Source organism: Physeter macrocephalus, chromosome 11 (genome assembly GCF_002837175.3).
Source record: "Physeter macrocephalus isolate SW-GA chromosome 11, ASM283717v5, whole genome shotgun sequence".
Taxonomy (NCBI): domain Eukaryota; kingdom Metazoa; phylum Chordata; class Mammalia; order Artiodactyla; family Physeteridae; genus Physeter; species Physeter macrocephalus.
This window is the reverse complement of record NC_041224.1, coordinates 169,237,119-169,256,394: the sequence shown is the minus strand read 5'-3', so window position 1 is coordinate 169,256,394 and position 19,276 is coordinate 169,237,119. Positions and strand designations below refer to the sequence as shown.

The following is a 19,276-nucleotide window of genomic DNA, read 5'->3' as shown; positions in this document are numbered from 1 at the left end:
AAAAATGGGCAGAAGACTTAAATAGACATTTCTACAAAGAAGACATCCAGATGGCCAAGAGGCACATGAAAAGCTGCTCAACATCACCTATTATTAGAGAAATGCAAATCAAAACTACAATGAGGTATCACCTCACACCAGTTAGAATGGGCATCATCAGAAAATCTACAAACAACAAATGCTGGAGAGGGTGTGGAGAAAAGGGAACCCTCTTGCACTGTTGGTGGGAATGTAAATTGATACAGCCACTATGGAGAACAGTACGGAGGTTCCTTAAAAAACTAAAAATAGAATTACCATGTGACCCAGCAACCCCACTACTGGGCATATACCCAGAGAAAACCATAATTTAAAAAGACACATGCACCCCAATGTTCATTGCAGCACTATTTACAATAGCCAGGTCATGGAAGCAACCTAAATGCCCATCGACAGACGAATGGATAAAGAAGTTATGGTACATATATACAATGGAATGTCACTCAGCCATAAAAAGGAACAAAATTGGGTCATTTGTTGAGACATGGATGGATCTAGAGACTGTCATACAGAGTGAAGTAAGTCATAAAGAGAAAAACAAATATCGTATGTTAACGCATATATGTGGAACCCAGAAAAATGGTGCAGATGAACCGGTTTGCAGGGCAGAAATTGAGACACAGAAGTAGAGAACAAACGTATGGACACCAAGGGGGAAAAGCCGTGGGGGGGTGGGGGTGGTGGTGTGATGAATTTGGCCATTGAGATTGACATGTATACACTGATGTGTATAAAATTGATGACTAATGAGAACCTGCTGCGTGAAAAAAATAAATAAAATAAAATTCAAAAATAAATAAATAAATAAATGGTGCCGGGAAACCTGTACAGCTACATGCAGATGAATGAACTTGACCACTATCTTACACCATACACAAACATTAACTCAAAATGGATTAAAGATTTGAATGTAAGACCTGAGACCTAAAATTCCTAGAAGAAATCATAAGCAATAAGCTCCTTGACATTAGTCTTGGAGATGATTTTTTGGATTTGACACCAAAAGCAAAGGCAACAACAAAAAAAGAAATACGTAAAAGGACTACATCAACCTAAAAAGCTTCTGCACAGCAAAGGAAACCATCAACAAAATGAAAACGTGGCTTCCGTGGTGGCACAGTGGTTAAGAATCCGCCTGCCAATGCAGGGGACATGGGTTCCAGCCCTGGTCCGGGAAGATCCCACGTGCTGCGGAGCAGCTAAGCCCATGCGCAACAACTACTGAATCTGCACTCTACAACCTGTGAGCCACAACTACTCAGCCCACGTGCCACAACTACTGAAGCCCACATACCTAGAGCCCATGCTCTGCAACAAGAGAAGCCACCACAATGAGAAGCCCACACACTGCAACGAAGAGTAGCCCCAGCTCGCCGCAACTATAGAAAGCCCGCACACAGCAATGAACACCCAACACAGCCAAAAATAAAATAAATAAATTTTTTAAAAAAATTAAAATGTAACTTATGGAATGGGAGAAAATACTTGCAAACCGTCTATCTGATGAAAGGTTAATATCCAAAATATATAAGGAATTCATACAACTTAATAGCAAAAAACCAAACAATCCGATTAAAAATGGGCAGAGGATCTGGATAGATATTTTTCCAGAGAAGACACACAAATGGCCAACAGGCACATGAAAAGATGCTCAATTATCACTAACCATCAGGAAAATGCAAATCAAAACCACAATAAGACAGAATGGCTATTATCAAAAAGACAAGAAATAACAAGTATTGGTGAGGAGGTGGAGAAAAGGGAACTCTTTTGCACTGTTGGTGGGATGTGAATTGGTGCAGTCACTATGGAAAATAGTATGGAGGTCCCTCAAAAAAATTAAAAACAGAACTACCATATGAGCCAGAATTCCACTTCTAGGTATTTATCCAAAGAAAATGGAAACACTAACTTGAAAAGGTATCTGCACTGCCATGTTCATTGCAGCATTATTTATAATTGCCAAGATATGGAAGCAATCTAGATATCCATTGAAGGATGAACAGATAAAGAAAATGTGGCATCTATATACAATGGAATATTATTCAGCCATAAAAAAAGAAATCTTGCAATTTGTGACTACATGAATGGACCTTGAGGGCATTAGGCTAAATGAAATAAGTCAAACGGGGAAAGACAAATACCGTACAATGTCATGTATATGTGGAATCTTAAAACAACACCCCCAGCCTGAATTCATAGTTACAGAGAACAGATTGGTTGCCAGAGGGAGGGGTGAGCATGTGTGTGAAATGGGTAGATGGGGGGTCAAAAGGTACAAACCTCCAGTTATAAAATAAATAAATCCTGGGAATGTAATGTACAGCATGATGACTACAGTTAATAACACTGTATTGTCTACTTGAAAGTTACTGAGAGAGTAGATCTTAAAAGTTCTCACAAGAAAAAATCTTGTTACTATGTGTGGTGACGGATGTTAACTAGACTTAAGATGAACCGGTTTGCAGGGCAGAAATTGAGACACAGAAGTAGAGAACAAACGTATGGACACCAAGGGGGAAAAGCCGTGGGGGGGTGGGGGTGGTGGTGTGATGAATTTGGCCATTGAGATTGACATGTATACACTGATGTGTATAAAATTGATGACTAATGAGAACCTGCTGCGTGAAAAAAATAAATAAAATAAAATTCAAAAATAAATAAATAAATAAATGGTGCCGGGAAACCTGTACAGCTACATGCAGATGAATGAACTTGACCACTATCTTACACCATACACAAACATTAACTCAAAATGGATTAAAGATTTGAATGTAAGACCTGAGACCTAAAATTCCTAGAAGAAATCATAAGCAATAAGCTCCTTGACATTAGTCTTGGAGATGATTTTTTGGATTTGACACCAAAAGCAAAGGCAACAACAAAAAAAGAAATATGTAAAAGGACTACATCAACCTAAAAAGCTTCTGCACAGCAAAGGAAACCATCAACAAAATGAAAACGTGGCTTCCGTGGTGGCACAGTGGTTAAGAATCCGCCTGCCAATGCAGGGGACATGGGTTCCAGCCCTGGTCCGGGAAGATCCCACGTGCTGCGGAGCAGCTAAGCCCATGCGCAACAACTACTGAATCTGCACTCTACAACCTGTGAGCCACAACTACTCAGCCCACGTGCCACAACTACTGAAGCCCACATACCTAGAGCCCATGCTCTGCAACAAGAGAAGCCACCACAATGAGAAGCCCACACACTGCAACGAAGAGTAGCCCCAGCTCGCCGCAACTATAGAAAGCCCGCACACAGCAATGAACACCCAACACAGCCAAAAATAAAATAAATAAATTTTTTTAAAAAATTAAAATGTAACTTATGGAATGGGAGAAAATACTTGCAAACCGTCTATCTGATGAAAGGTTAATATCCAAAATATATAAGGAATTCATACAACTTAATAGCAAAAAACCAAACAATCCGATTAAAAATGGGCAGAGGATCTGGATAGATATTTTTCCAGAGAAGACACACAAATGGCCAACAGGCACATGAAAAGATGCTCAATTATCACTAACCATCAGGAAAATGCAAATCAAAACCACAATAAGACAGAATGGCTATTATCAAAAAGACAAGAAATAACAAGTATTGGTGAGGAGGTGGAGAAAAGGGAACTCTTTTGCACTGTTGGTGGGATGTGAATTGGTGCAGTCACTATGGAAAATAGTATGGAGGTCCCTCAAAAAAATTAAAAACAGAACTACCATATGAGCCAGAATTCCACTTCTAGGTATTTATCCAAAGAAAATGGAAACACTAACTTGAAAAGGTATCTGCACTGCCATGTTCATTGCAGCATTATTTATAATTGCCAAGATATGGAAGCAATCTAGATATCCATTGAAGGATGAACAGATAAAGAAAATGTGGCATCTATATACAATGGAATATTATTCAGCCATAAAAAAAGAAATCTTGCAATTTGTGACTACATGAATGGACCTTGAGGGCATTAGGCTAAATGAAATAAGTCAAACGGGGAAAGACAAATACCGTACAATGTCATGTATATGTGGAATCTTAAAACAACACCCCCAGCCTGAATTCATAGTTACAGAGAACAGATTGGTTGCCAGAGGGAGGGGTGAGCATGTGTGTGAAATGGGTAGATGGGGGGTCAAAAGGTACAAACCTCCAGTTATAAAATAAATAAATCCTGGGAATGTAATGTACAGCATGATGACTACAGTTAATAACACTGTATTGTCTACTTGAAAGTTACTGAGAGAGTAGATCTTAAAAGTTCTCACAAGAAAAAATCTTGTTACTATGTGTGGTGACGGATGTTAACTAGACTTACCGTAGTAATCTTTCTGCAATATATACAAATATAGATTCACTATGTTGTACACCTGAAACATATAATATTCTATGTCAATTGTATCTCAATTTGAAAAAATAACAAAATGCAACACACTCCACTGAGGGATGCAGAGTCAACACAAGACTTTTGTAGCATCTCCCTCCTCCCCAGGCCCTGATCCTGGGGGTGTCAGAGCAGCAGAGTGAGTGGGGGAGGGGGACCTGAAAGGAAAGGCTCCACCCCTTCTCCAATGTAGGATCTTGAGCCATGAATTGGGTCTGAGGTGGGGGCTGGGGGAGGCTTCGGACTGAACTGGACTTTTTTTTTTTTTTTAACATCTTTATTGGAGTATAATTGCTTTACAATGGTGTGTTAGTTTCTGCTTTACAACAAAGTGAATCAGTTATACATATACATATGTTCCCATATCTCTTCCCTCTTGCGTCTCCCTCCCTCCCACTGAACTTTTTAATCAGAGTGAATCTTCCTAAAATGTGACTTACCTGCAGCATCTCAATGAAAACATGCATTGAATTATTAAAAAAAAAACCTTGAAATCACTGTAGGATAATTGGAAAAAAAATCTGCCTCCTTTTATTCGCTATTTTTTCAGCACTTCACACTGTGTGAGCCTAAGCACATCGTTCTCCGCCTCAAAACCCTGGGCCTCACTTTTCCCATCTGTGGAGTGGGCTTATAATCCTTATGTTCTCAGGTGCTGTAAGGATGGAATGAAATGACATAGGTGGAAAGCCCGTTCTGGGGACCTGGTTGCTGGGCGCTTCACCTTGTGGGTGTTCTAGCCACAGCATTGGCAGGACCACTGCGAAGCAATTGCTATGCCTTCTGGATCATCCTTCTCATTGCAAAATCAGGATTCTGATGAGCTTGCAAGCATTTCCTAGTGCTTGTAGATTTATGGATTGACTCCTCAAAGGGCATTATTTTATTTATTTATTTTTTTGGCTGCGTTGGGTCCTCGTTGCTGCACACAGGCTTTCTCTAGTTGTGGTGAGTGGGAGCTCTTCGTTACAGTGCGCGGGCTTCTTGTTGCGGTGGCTTCTCTTGTTGTGGAGCACGGGCTCTAGGCACACGGGCTTCTGTAGTTGCAGCACGCGGGCTCAGTAGTTGCAGCATGCGGTCCCTAGAAGGCGAGGGCCTCAGTAGTTGTGGTGCAAGGGCTCAGTAGTTGTCGCTCATGGGCTCTAGAGCACAGCTCAGTAGTTGTGGCGCATGGGCTTAGTTGCTCCACGGCATGTGGGATCTTCCCAGACCAGGGCTCGAACCCATGTCCCCTGCATTGGCAGGTGGATTCTTAACCACTGTGCCACCAGGGAAGTCCCCAGAGGGGATTATTATTATTATTATTTAATATCACCTCTTTAGTTTCTTCTCCCATAATTTCAGGTTTTTCAGCCAAGTTGCACCAGTTCTTGTTTCTCATTCATGCCCTGGGATTCCCACCTCCCTGCCTTTACTTCTAACTCTGCCACTAGCTGTTGAACTCCTACTCAACCTTCAAGACCCACTCAAATGCCATCTGTCAATAAAGCTTTTCCTGATCCCCCCACAAAGGTTGTGCTCCTGCCTCCTTCTTAGGCCTTTTCGTTCACCGACTTAATTAGGGAGGTGATGCATGTCTTATCCCCTTTCTGAGCCTGGAAGCTCCTAGACTAGGGACCATATCTGTTTTGTGTCTGTATCCTGGGACCTGTGCCTGACTCAGTGGCCTGTGGCGGGGCGGTGGGGGAAAACACAAGGGACTTCCCAGAAAACGGGACTGAGATCATGGGGGGCACGGGCGGGTCCTGGGACGGGAGTCGAGCAGCCCAACACCTGAGCTGACCCCTGCTTCCATCATAGTCTGCCTGGCATGGCTCTGCCCGCATGGTGCCAACAGAGCCACCCAGGAGCGGAGGCCCATTCATTCCATTGGCTGGCTTCCCCCAACTCCCAAGCTGCGCCCCTGGGAAGCCCTCATGGAGATAAGAGTAGGTGCAATTTGTTAACAAGTGTGCTCACCAAATGTCAAAACGTGGCTTTCTCTGCCTCAGCAAAGCCTTCCTGACAGAGCAAAGCCCCTGGGGAAATGGAGCAAGTCCCTGTGGTATTTTAACAGCTGAAAGCCAGCTGCCGGAAGGATTCCAGCCAAGTGCTGCCAGCAGGGGATTGACTAATTCATGGAATCCAATTTGCAGTATTAATGGTAGACATCATTACCCAGGTGTGTTGGCCCTACCGGCTAGGCAGAGAACGGTGGAATTAAGAGCTGATTTTAAAGACAGCTGATGGGAATTCCCTGGTGGTCCAGTGGTTTGGACTCTGTGCTTCCACTGCAGGGGTCATGGGTTGGATCCCCGGTTGGGGTGGGGGTGGGGGTGGGGGGGAAGGAAGATCCCCCAAGCCGAGCGGCCAAAAAAAAAAAAAAAGACATCTGAGAGCTGGGAGCCAGCTTGAGGGGTGGAGGAGAAGAACGCCCCGACAGTCAGAGGGCTCAGGTTCCAGGCCTTCCAGGGTCCTCTCCTTCCAGCCTGGAGTGATCTTGGGGCTCCATGGCTGGGAATATGTCCACTGGATTTCAGATGGTTGTCATGGAGCATTTATTGAGCACCTACTGTATGCATGGCACACTGGCTCAGGAATTAGAGAACCTGGCTCTGCCCTTTATAGGATGACAACCAGTTTTACCTGTCTGGACCTTATTTCCTCAGCTGTAAAGTGGGGACAATGATGGTGACAGCTTCTATTTGATGAGCACGTTCAATGTGCCAGGCTCTGTGCTAAGAGCTTTCCAGCCATATCTTACCCGAACCTCATAACATCTTATAACGTGGAACCTACTAAGAGCACCGTTTTATGGATGGAAAAGAAAAGACAAGGCTTAGAGGGTGTACTGGGCTGGACAGTGTCCTCTCCCAAATGTATGTCCTTCTGGGAACCTCAGAATGTGACCTTATTTGGTTATTTGGAGATAGGGTAATTGCAGATGTAATTAGTTAAGTTGGCTGAATTAGTACTGGAGTTAACATTGGGGTAGCATGGGCCCTTACTCCAGTATGACTGGTGTCCTTATAAAATGAGTACTTCTAGCCTCCAGAACTGTGAGAGAATAAATTTCTGTTGTTTTAAGCCACCCAGGTTGTGGTAATTTGTTACAACAGCTTTAGGAAACTTACACAGACAGGTTAAGTAAGTTGCCCAAGGCTGCACAGCTGGGAAGCAGAACCCCTGGGATTCCAAAGCAGATTCTGATTCCAGAGGCCCAGTGATGAGCAACTACTCTTTATTAAATGAGTCAGCTGTATAAATCAGTGCCTGGAACATAGCAAGAGCTAAAGAAGTGCTAGTTGCTATTACTGTTGCCGTGTTATTAATTACACATTACTGTGGGCTCTCCCCTCCTCCACATACTTCATGGGGTTGATGTGAGGATCAAGAAGATAATGAGTGCCTTGTAATCTTTCAAGACCCAGGCAACTGTAAATTATATTATCATTAATATGATCAGTCAATGAGATAAGAAAAAATATAGCCAATATTTTTCACAACCCATGGAAGTGTGTTTAGTCAAAGCAATACCGGTTCATTCTAATGAAAGATGGGAAGTCAGTAATTCTGTTGTCTTCTGTAGAGAACTTGAGATGTTCCTGCTGCTACATTTTTGTCATCAAATGCCGTCAGGTACAAGAAAAGAGAAAGAACAGCCCCCTGAACCCACACCTATTGCCAGCTTTGCAAAAGCTTTGCAGCTCCCCTCACTTCCATGGCTGGCCCATATTTCCCTGTCCTTGACTCTGGGTTGGCCACGTGACTTAACACTGGTCACTAAAATGAGATGGATGTGATGGTATGCTTAATTTCTTGCATTTCTACCTGCCCTCTTGTGAGTCTGCCATCACCATGAGAAGGATGCTCTGGGGCAGCTTGCTGATTCCAGGAGAAGGATGAGAGACACCTGGAGCACAGTCCCACCCAGATCAGCCAGTACTCAGCCGCAGACACACGAGCGAAAGCAATACTCATTGCTGTACGCAATTCAAGTTCTGAGGTTGTTTGTTATGCAGTATTATTGTAGCAAAAGCAAACCGTTACAAACCCCCAAGGACTTCCTCCTTTACAAATCCAGGTCTGTAAATGATGCCACAATCACCTGGAACTGTGACACACAGTGAGACTCAAACAGCAGTGAGGACGATCTCTCGAACCTCAATGGGGATTTGAGGGGTTGAGAATCTGGTCACGTGAATGGCACCTAATGACTATATGACCTTAGACAGCTTCCTGAAACTCTCTGTCTCAGATTTTTTACTGTAAAATGGGAATAAAAATATGTCCTCTTAGGACTGCTTTGAGTATTAAGTGAAATAAAATATATGTGGAATATTATGCTTAGTGAAATAAGTCACACAGAGAAAAACAAATCCTGTTTGATATGATTTACATGTGGAATCTAAAAAATAATACAAATAAATGTATATGCAAAACAGAAAGACTCACAGATATAGAAAACAAACTTGTGGTTACCAAAGGGGAGAGGGAAGGCGGGAGGGACAAATTAGGAGTATGGGATTAACAGATACACACTACTATATATAAAATAGATAAGCAGCAAGGATATACTATATAGCCCACGGAATTACAGCCATTGTCTTATAATAACCTACAATGGAATATAATCTGCAAAAATATTGAATCACACCTGAAACTAACATAACATTGTAAATCAAATATATTTCAACAACAACAAAAAAAAATGTAAGGACCTAGCATAGTGCCTGGCACATAGTAGGTCTCAGTAAGGGTTAATTCCTTACTGCAAAATTGAGTGGTCGGGGGCCTTGCACTGATTAGACTTCGGTTTGCGGGTGTAGAGCCGTGTCTTCCTGTCCATCTGCAAAGCTGTTTCCCACACTAAGGCTTGGGGCCCCAAGGAAGGCTGTTTGCCTACGAACCCCGATGACCTTCAGTCAAGTTCTTGAAGAGTCTGGGGCCCTTTACCTTGCCCACTCTTCATGATGCAAGTTTGTTCTGTGTGACATAAAGAGGTTAAAGTACAGTTATATGCTGGAGGCCGGAGCTGGCTTTGCGACTCGGCTGTGCCCCTGGAAGTGAACGTGACCTAAGGGGAGGTAACTGAGCTCTCCGGGCCCCTGAGTCCTCACCTGTGAAGTGCAGGGTTTGATACCTGCCTCGTTGCGCAGGTGTTGGGGAGGGGGAGGCGTCGTGAAGGGCTTAGGACAGCGCCTCCTGTCACGAACGTCTGCGGGCCAGGCCGAGCCAGGATCTCTTCATCCTGGAGACTTACCCAACCCCACGCACCTGAACTCACCTGCCGCTCCCACCCGCGGAAGCCCGTCTCCCCGGCAAGAAGGAAGAGGGGGTGTGAACCATGTTTTGTTTTCAACACCCCCCCTCAGCAAGGTGTTCCCTCTGAAACGTTTCTGTGAGCAGGACCAGCTCATCACCGGCTCTGTTCGTCCCCTTTTGTGTCTTCCTCACCCCTCACTGGTCCCCGGATGACGCCGTGATACATGCTGGGAATTATCCAGGGATGACGCCAGCGCGCAGCGCCTGACTTAAGGAGTCACGATGAAGGGAAGGAAATGAGGTGCTGCCCTGTGACTGAGCGCTTCCCAGCGCCAGGCCCTGGGCTAAGCAATTTGTCCGCTCCATCTCACTGAATCCTCCCACAGCCCTGCGAGGTGGCTGCCATCATACCTGCTTTTACAGGCACGGAAACTGAGGCTCCTTGCAAAGCTGCCCAGAGGAGTGGGCGGGGGGCGGGGAGTCGCGAGGGGGTCACTTCCGGTTAAGGGTGATGGTGAGTGGGTCTGGGAGGGCCTCAGGAGAGAGAACATCAAGGAGGAGAGAGTTCGGAGGAGAGAGAGACAGAGAGACAGAGAGAGAGCATGCCGGTGGCCCAGGAGCTCCTGACAGCCAGGAAAAGCAGAATGACACACGGATGATTCTCAGAGGCCACGCCCCAGACTAGCTTTTTATCTAGAGGGGGACTTTGTAGCTGAGACAGGAAAAGCTGTCTTTCTGCGGTTCAGCAGAAAAGAGATTCCTTTGGCCTATAGTAATAATTATAACTATTTATGAAGCGCATTTTATTATCAAAAATAATAATACCAGTAGTAACAATAGCTGCCACCTCTGTCCAGGGCCTCCTCTGTGTTGGGTCTAATGCTCACAACAATTTAGAAGGTAGGTCCTCTCCCCACTATTTACAAATGAGGAAATTGAAGCACAGATGGTTGTATAACTGGCTTAAGAGACACAGCAGTGAGTGGCCGAACCGGACGTGAATTTGGGTCTCCTGATACTTAGAAAAGGGAAACAAAGGATGGTCAGAGTTTGGGCAGGTGGAGAGGCCCCACTTCCACTGCCCCCACCATCCCTCCTTGGGGACCCAGGCCAGGCTCCCATCACTGCTGTCTGGGCGGGGTTCCAGGCTCCCTAGGGCCAGTGGCTGGGGGCTGGCAAGGATCCCCTTGAAGGTCCAGCTGACCCTGCACCTGTGTGCGGGTGCTGGGGTGCATTCCACCTATGCCCACCCGCCTGCAATGGCACCCATCTGCCTTCTTCCTGCTCTGTTCTCCCAGGGCCACTGCTGGAAACGTTTCTGGAGCTTTAACTGCATGTGGAGCTGAGCCACAGTCACTCTCCTGCTCTGAGTCCTCCCTGTAATGGGCTTTGTGCTATTCCCAAACCAAGCAACCAACTATCCATCCATCCGTCCAACCACCCACCCGTCCATGACCCAACTACCCATCCATCCATCCATCCATCCATCCATCCATGACCCAACTACCCATCCATCCATCCATCTGTGACCCAACTACCCATCTATCCATGACCCAACTACCCATCCATCCATCCATCCATCCACCCACCCATCCATCCACCAACCCATCCATATTACATATGTTTATGGAGCACATACTACATGCCAGGCACGATGCTGGATACTAGGCTCTCAGCAGGGAATAAGACCATGAGCTCACCCTCATGTGAGGGCATGTTCTAGTGGGGAGATACAACAATATTATACAATATTGCCTTTTTCTCTACCACCAGCAGGACAAGTGAGTGACATCCGTAGAGCTCTAAGCAGTGTTCCACAGGGCGGGAGTAAAAGGCACGTGGGTGGGTGAGTGTAAACCCTGGAGGATGTTCACAGGATGGACAAGGCAGAGGAGCCCTGGAGGAGGGGTGCCCAGAGAAGTAGGACAAAACTGTCAGCCAGGCTAGCAAGGACACAATTTCAGGGAGGCCGTGGACCACAGAGCCAAATACGCCAGGAGACAGTGTAAGGTCTGTGCCCAAGTATCCATTGCCCCTGGCAACATGGAAGCTGTTGGTGACCATATCTCGTGGGTGGTGGAGGCACAGCCTGTGCTGCAGCGGGACAGAGATGGGTAGAGAAGAGGAAATGGCAACTTCAACTCTTGCTTGGGGAAGCGTGGCTCTGAAGGGAAGACGAGAGCCCAGGTGGCAGATGAAAGGAATTTTTTTTGTTTCTTGTTTCTTTTTTACTTTATTTATTTGTTTCCCTGGGAGTGACTCAAGCACAGTGCAGTGGTTAAATGCAGTATGTGGTTAAGTGGTTAAAGTTTTGGCACCAGCCAGACCTCCTGCGTAAGGGATACTCTCTTTGCAGACGTTTCTCTCCCTGTTATATTTGTCAATACTTCAGTATGAGAAGTGTAGTGGGGAAGGCTGCACCCCCAAGATAATCCACACCTGTAACACCTCCGCAGGGCTGCCTAATGAGCATAAGGGATGACAGAGCATCCTTTGGTTGGTGGAATTACAGGTGAAGTATCGGGACCCACCGTGTGATTAAGTATGAACACTGGTGAGCCCTTATGATGGGGAAACCTCTGGAAGTCTAGTTCGACCACAGCCTTTACCTGTGAGCCATGTTGTCACTCAAAGCGTTCATGCATATGGGGTAGATGTGAGTCCCTGAGATGGAGAGAGACACCTTTTCTGAAATTCCAACCACTAGTGAGACTATCCAGGCTGTTTGCTAATAAATGTCTGTGTGTTTGGCAGAATCTGGACTGGCACTTGCTTTCCTTGTCACCCGCCTCTTGGTGGTGGTCGCGGGCATGCACGTGCAGAGCTCCTTTCCACCTCCAAACACTAAAAGCTGCCCAGAGTCGTCAGAAGAACCTGACGTTCAACAGATTATAAGATGAACTTTTGGTTCACAACACTCCATTTGGAAAGGATAAAACCTAAGGTCATAAAAAATGTCCTGCTAATGGAGGTTTTTTATTTAATACTTTACTTTTTTTTTTTTTTCCCCCACTACCACAAATTATGCAGTCGAGTTTCCCACATTTGGGGAAATCGCAGGGGTCAGCACATCCGGAGTGCAATGGATAAGCCTCGCCCTGGGAAAACAACCTTCGTGATCATGAATACTTTACTTTTAAAATACATTTTCGGGACTTCCCTGGCGGTCCAGTAGTTAGGACTCGGCGCTTCCACTGCAGGGGGCGAGGGTTCAATCCTTGGTTGGGGAACTAAGATCCCACATGCCACGAGGCGTGGGCAAAAAATAAAATAAATTTTCTATTTTAGGATAATTTTAGATTTACAGAAAAGTTGCAAATATAGTACAAAGTTCCCATATACCCCTCACCCAGGTTCCCTGAATGTTAACAGCTTACGTAACCATGGCACGATTGTCAAAACCAGAGAGTAGTACTGACACATTATTATTAACTAAACTAGTCTTCCCACTGATGTGCTCTTTCTGCCCCAGAATCCCAGCCAGGGTCCTACACTGCAAATTCGTCATCGTGTCTCCTCGGCCTCCTCTGGTCTATGACAGCTTCTCAGCCTTTGCTTGCTTTGCTTTTCAAGCCCTTGACAGGTGTGAGGAGTACTGGTCAGGTGTTTTGCAGAATGTCCCTTAGTTTAGGGCTTTCGCACAATTAGACTGGGGTTTTATGTGTTTGGGGGGAGAGTCAATGCTGGAGGTCCCCCCACAATGCCCACTGAAGCCCCCTCCACTGAGCAGGGTCCCCCAGAGTGCTCTGTGGGAGCCGTAAGCTGGGAAGGCAGCAGGAGCGACTAGGAGACAGTGCCTCGGAATTCCATGATGGGACATCACCCTGAAGAGTTGTGTCGATTTTGTGGTCACTGGAAGGTACAGAGCTAGAGAAAGGCAATGGTTGTTGATGAAGGGGGTAAATACATCTGAGGCTGAAGGAGGGAGAACAGTACAGCTGTGCATGGGAAACCCTAACCCCTGTGTGTTGTAAATAGATGGGCTAAACATCCTGTTGCTATTTCTTATTTTTTCCAAGTCTGCTTTTCCACAATAAAGCTGTATTTCATGTCTAAGAATGAAGGAAGGAAGGAAGGAAGGAAGGAAGCGAGGGAGGAAGGAAGGAAGGAAAAAGTACTAGAAAGAAAGAACCTGAATATAATCCACCCTGGATTGTATTTGTCTTTGAACCAATGCAATCATCAAATATAATCAAGGCTGAAGTCTGTGGATCTCCTAATTCTGGACCGTGCCTTATTCATCTTTCTACCTCTAATGCCCAGGGTAGCACCTCGCAGATGGTAGATGCTCAATCTATATTTGCTAAATGAATGGTTGATTGAATGAACATAGCAGCACACAGATTTGGCCCTAAAATGCCATAAACCCTACAGTAAAGCCAGTCATTCTTGCTTAGACTCTCTTTCAGCTTTAGTAACTCATATTTAATCAATAATTTAAAACTCATTTAAGGGCCTATTTTAGAAGCGCTAACTAGGAGAGGCAGTGCAGAGTGGCTGGTCCAAAAGGCAGAGTGGTAGCTGAAAAAGAGACAGCTGCCAGGATGACCCTAAAAGAGGAGGGAGACAGTAACACGTCAAGAAGAGAGTCAAAGTTAGTTCCTTTAAGAGTTTACTCTGAGCCAGGAACTTCTGGTCATTTTGCAGACATTAAATATTTTCAGCTGTGCAACTCCGCTGTAAGGTGAGCATAATTATTCTGTTTCACTGATGGGGAAGCTGAAAGTCAGAGAAATTAACAAAGTTGCCAATACGCAAATATAAATCTGTCTGATTTTCCCACTACATATTACTGAACTCATTTTATTTTGTATTTTTATTTTAATTCTTGAATATTTAAAAACTATAGATAACTACAAAGAAGCAATTAAGAGTCAGCCATACTAAAACTCAGAATTAATTATTGTTAGCATCTTAAGTATATTTGTTTCCAGGTTTATGCCTGAACAAAATTTCAGACATCTTTTTAGGCATCAGAATATGGATAAATAAATAGATCAGTAAATGGATGAATAGATAGCTGTAGAAAGAAAAGCTATTGCAAAAATGGGATGAATCTATATATGACATTTAGAAGACTAATTACATTTAATCTTACTCGAACTTTATAGAAGTAACTGACAAGAAATAGAAGAAATCATTAAACTTCAAATAAATGTTTCTTCTTTTCAAGAGATATTTCTGAAACGATCCATGTAAAGTAATGAAAAATATTGAGGTTGAAATAATTGCCTTCCTTCCCTCCCTCCCTCTCTCCCTTCCTTCCTTCCTTCCCTCCCCCCATCCCCCTCTCTTTCCTCTTTCTTTTTTAACTAGATGTTTCTCTCATAGATTCTTTGTCTTGTCTGATTGCTCTGGCTACTGCTTCCAATACTATGTTGAATAGAAGTGGCTGAAGTGGGCATTCTTGTCTTGTTCTTGATTTTAGAGGAAAAGCATTTAGTCTTTCATGATTGAGAATGATACTAGCTGTGAGTTTTTCATATTTGGCCTTTATTAGGTTGAGGTAGTTTCCTTCTATTCCTAGTTTGTTTAATGTTTTTATTATGAAAGGGTGTTGAATTTTGTCAAATACTTTTTCTGCATCAATTGAGATGATCATGTGTTTTTCATCCCTTCATTCTGTTGATGTGGTGTGTTACATTGATTGATTTTCATGTGTTGAATCATCCTTGCATTCCAGGAACAAATCCCACTTGGTCATGGTGTAGGCTGTTGAATTCAGTTTGCTAGTTTTTTTTTTTTGAGGATTTTCCCATTAATGTTCATAAGGGATATCGTTCTATAGTTTTCTTGTCATGTTCTTGTTTGGCTTTGGTATCAGGGTAATGCAGCCTTGTAGAATGAGTTAGAAAATGTTACCTCCCCTTCAACTTTTGGAATAGTTTGAGAAGAATTGGCATTATTTTTAAATGTTTAGTAGATTCCACCAGTGGAGCCATCTGGTCCAGGGCTTTTCTTTGTTGGGAGGTTTTTGATTATGGATTCAATCTCTATTCAGGTTTTTTATTTCTTTGTGATTCAGTCTTGGTAGAGTGTATGTTTATAGATATTTCTGCATTTCACCTAAGTTATCTAATTTGTTGTTATACAAGTGCTCACAGTATTCTCTTATAATCTTTTTTTTTTTTTTTTTTTTTTTTTTTTGCGGTACGCGGACCTCTCACTGTTGTGGCCTCTCCCATTTCGGAGCACAGGCTCTGGACGTGCAGGCTCAGCGGCCATGGCTCACGGGCCCAGCTGCTCCGTGGCATGTGGGATCCTCCCGGACCGGGGCACGAACCCGTGTCCCCTGCATCGGCAGGCAGACTCTCAACCACGGCGCCACCAGGGAAGCCCTATAATCTTTTTATTTCTGTAAAATCAGTAGTAATGTTCCCAATTTCATTTTTTTATTTTAGTCATTTGAGTCTTCGCTCATTTTTCCTTAGTCAATCTAGCTAAACTTTTGTCAATTTTGTTGATGTTTTTGAAGAACCAGTTCTTGGTTTTGTTTATTTTTTTCTATTGTCGTATTGTCTATTTTATTTACCTCTACTTTATTATTCCCTTCCTCTGCTAGCTTTGGGTTTACTTTGTTCATTTTCTAATTCCTTAAGGTGTAAAGTTAGGTCATGAATTTGAGATCTTGCTTCTTTTTAATGTAATCACTTATAGCTATAAATTTTCCTTTTAACTCTGCTTCTGCTGCATTCCATAGGTTTTGGTATGTTGTGTTTTCATTTTCGTTTCTCTCAAGATATTTTCTAGTTTCCCTTGTGATTTCTTCTCTGACTTATTGATTGCATAAGAGTTACTTAATTTACACATATTTGTGAATTTTTCAGTTTTCCTTCTGCTATTTATTTCTAGTTTCATTCTGTTGTGATTGGAAAAGATACTCTGTACGATTTTAATCTTTCTGTTAAGACTTGTTTTGTGGCCTGACATATGGTGTATCCTGGAGACTGTTCCATGTGCCCTTGAAAAAACTGTGTGTTCTGCTGTTGTTTGGTGGAGTGTTCTGTATAAATATATTAGCTTAACCCACTTTGTATCTAATTTAGCAATCTTATTCCAACATCTTTTCTTTCACTGTGTGTGTGTACATACATATGAATTATGTATCTCCTATCATCCTTTGAATGATTTGTCATCTCTCATTTTTTATTTCCTTTTTGTTCCTCATTGAGTTAAAGATATCTTCTATTAAAAAAAAAGAAATCTTCTATTTTTGCTCACTGTATATTTGCATGAGAATTATGATATTAATTTTTTGAAAATTATGTTTTGACACGTGGATCCAACAAAGAAGAGCATGTTTTGTGGCCTCCCTGCAGGAGGCAAGGCATGGATGTCTAATCTGACTTTCTTACTCATGCTCTTCTCCTGAGGCTGAGTGAGGACCAAACCACCTCTCTCCTGAGCCAGGATAAAAATTTCAAAACAAATCTTACAAAATATAGCTCAGGGAAAATAAAAAAATACATAGAAACACAGAATTTATATAGCAATTTATACAGCATAATTTTAGTACTTCATGCAGTTCTCTCTTGTGACAACTATGGAAGCAACTAAATTATACTCATGACTGAGTCAGTTGGTCATCCCAGACCAACTGAGCCAGAATCCCTGGAGACAGGAATGGGGCATCATATATTTTTTAAAGCTCTCAAATGATTCAAGTGTACAGTGAGAGAAGAGGATGCCCTGTTGAAGGAAAAAGGCTAGAGGAGAAACTACAGACAGTAGCTTCCACTTTCGGCAGAGGATATTTTCTCTTCTCTCCCTTCTTCAGTCTCCCAGCTGAATTAGGGAAGGGAAGGATCAAAGGTGCTCTCCTCAGGGCTCTCCCTCTGATTTAATCAGAGTCCATTTGGAGACGGAAACCACACCGACAATCTGAACAGGGAAAATTTAACAGAAGGAATGGTTACCTGGTGAAAGGTGTTAACCACTCAAAGGGGGAAGGAGGACCTTAAGTGGCAGATGCAGCACCTGCAGAAAGCAGCTACCGCCCCTAGAGCAGAGGGAGAGTGGCTGAGGGGGACCTTGGACACTTAGAGGAGTGCTCGCCCCTCCCGCAGAGCTGAGGTCCAGACTCCTGAGGCGAGAGTGTGCCATTTTGGGAATTCTCTCTGAAGCTCAACTGGAGGGGATTTCAGGGCTTAGGATAGTTTCTGATTTTTTTCTGCTTTAGGCTCTGAGGGCTTTAATGGATGTGATGATGGTTAATTTTATGTCAACTTGGCTTGGGCAAGGTACCCAAATATTTGGTCAAACACCAGTCTGGATGTTGCTGTGGAGCTATTTTAAGATGAGATGAACCTTTATATTGGTAGATTTTGAGTAGTGCAGATGACCATACAAAATGTGGTGGGCCTCATCCAATCAGTTGAAGACCTCAAGAGAAAAAGACTGAGGTCCCCGGAGGAAGAGGGAGTTCTGCCTCTGGACTGTCTTTGATCTTGAGCTGCAACATCAACTCTTCCCTGGGTCTCCAGACTGTTGGCCTGCCCTGCAGATTTTGGACTTGCCGGTCCCCACATGGGCATGAGCCAATTCCTTAAAAGAAATCTCGATGTATCTACACAACCTGTGGGTTCCGTGTCTCTGCAGAACGCTGGCTAATACAACAGGCTGTGGCCTGCCCATCTTCCCCAGGTGGTGCCTCTCAGCTCATCACTCTCCTCTGTCCCATGTCTCTTCTCCAGGAGCATGAGGTGTTGATGCTGGTTGCTACCTTCCACTCCCACTAGACTGAGCTTAAGCGACTCACGGAGAGTTTAAAGGGTCCTTGCAGTTAGTGTAAAATCCCGGAGGACCCAGAGTGACCAAGAAGGAGAGAGATTCTAGTAAAGGAAAGAGAAGAGTCAGGGCAGACTCTCCTTAGAGGAGGGAGAAAAAGAATTCCAGAAAAAGATGAGCAAGCAGTTTCCTTCAGCTCTAGACTTGTTCTCACCCCTGACTTCCCTTGCGCATGGGAGGTGCTCTCAAATACTCAGTGTTGGTTTCAGGACACAGTCTCTCTCCTTGCAGTCATGATCTTCCTTCTCCCTTTCTCACCTACCTATGCCTTCAGCAGAGCTTTTTACTGCTCGTATCCATTCTCCCGGTCCTATAGCGCCCGGTCCACCTCTTCCATGCGATCTCCCTGACTTGCTCAGTCCACACGGACACTCACCCCTTCCTGGTCACCCTGGAAATTTTCCAGATACTTTGTTTTCAACCCTTAGTTATATAAAGTGTGTTGAGTGTGTCCCTAAAGTCAGGGACTGACTGCCTGAGATTTGCTCTGTACCTTCAAAGCAGCTCACACAGGGCAGGTCTTGATACTTACTGAATATTGAACTGACTTACAAGAGCCCGCAAGAAAGCAGAGATGAACATTTCCATTGCACATGGAGAAGTGGATGGGGTGGTGCCCAAGTTCCCACACGGGTCAGAGAAAGTCAGGAATAAATCATGGGAACGGGTGCACCATGCAGGTTTTTTTTTGTTGTTGTTGTTGTTGTTGTTTTCGGTACTCGGGCCTCCCACTGCCGTGGCCTCTCCCGTTGCGGAGCGCAGGCTCCGGACGCGCAGGCCCAGCGGCCATGGCTCACGGGCCCAGCCGCTCCGCGGCATGTGGGA

At 44.1% G+C, this 19,276-nt stretch overlaps 1 pseudogene; it reads right to left on the bottom strand.

Moving 5' to 3' along the window:
* Positions 1–12,630: 12,630 nt before the first annotated feature.
* On the bottom strand, positions 12,631–12,809 carry LOC112066845 (uncharacterized; annotated as a pseudogene).
* Positions 12,810–19,276: the final 6,467 nt, after the last annotated feature.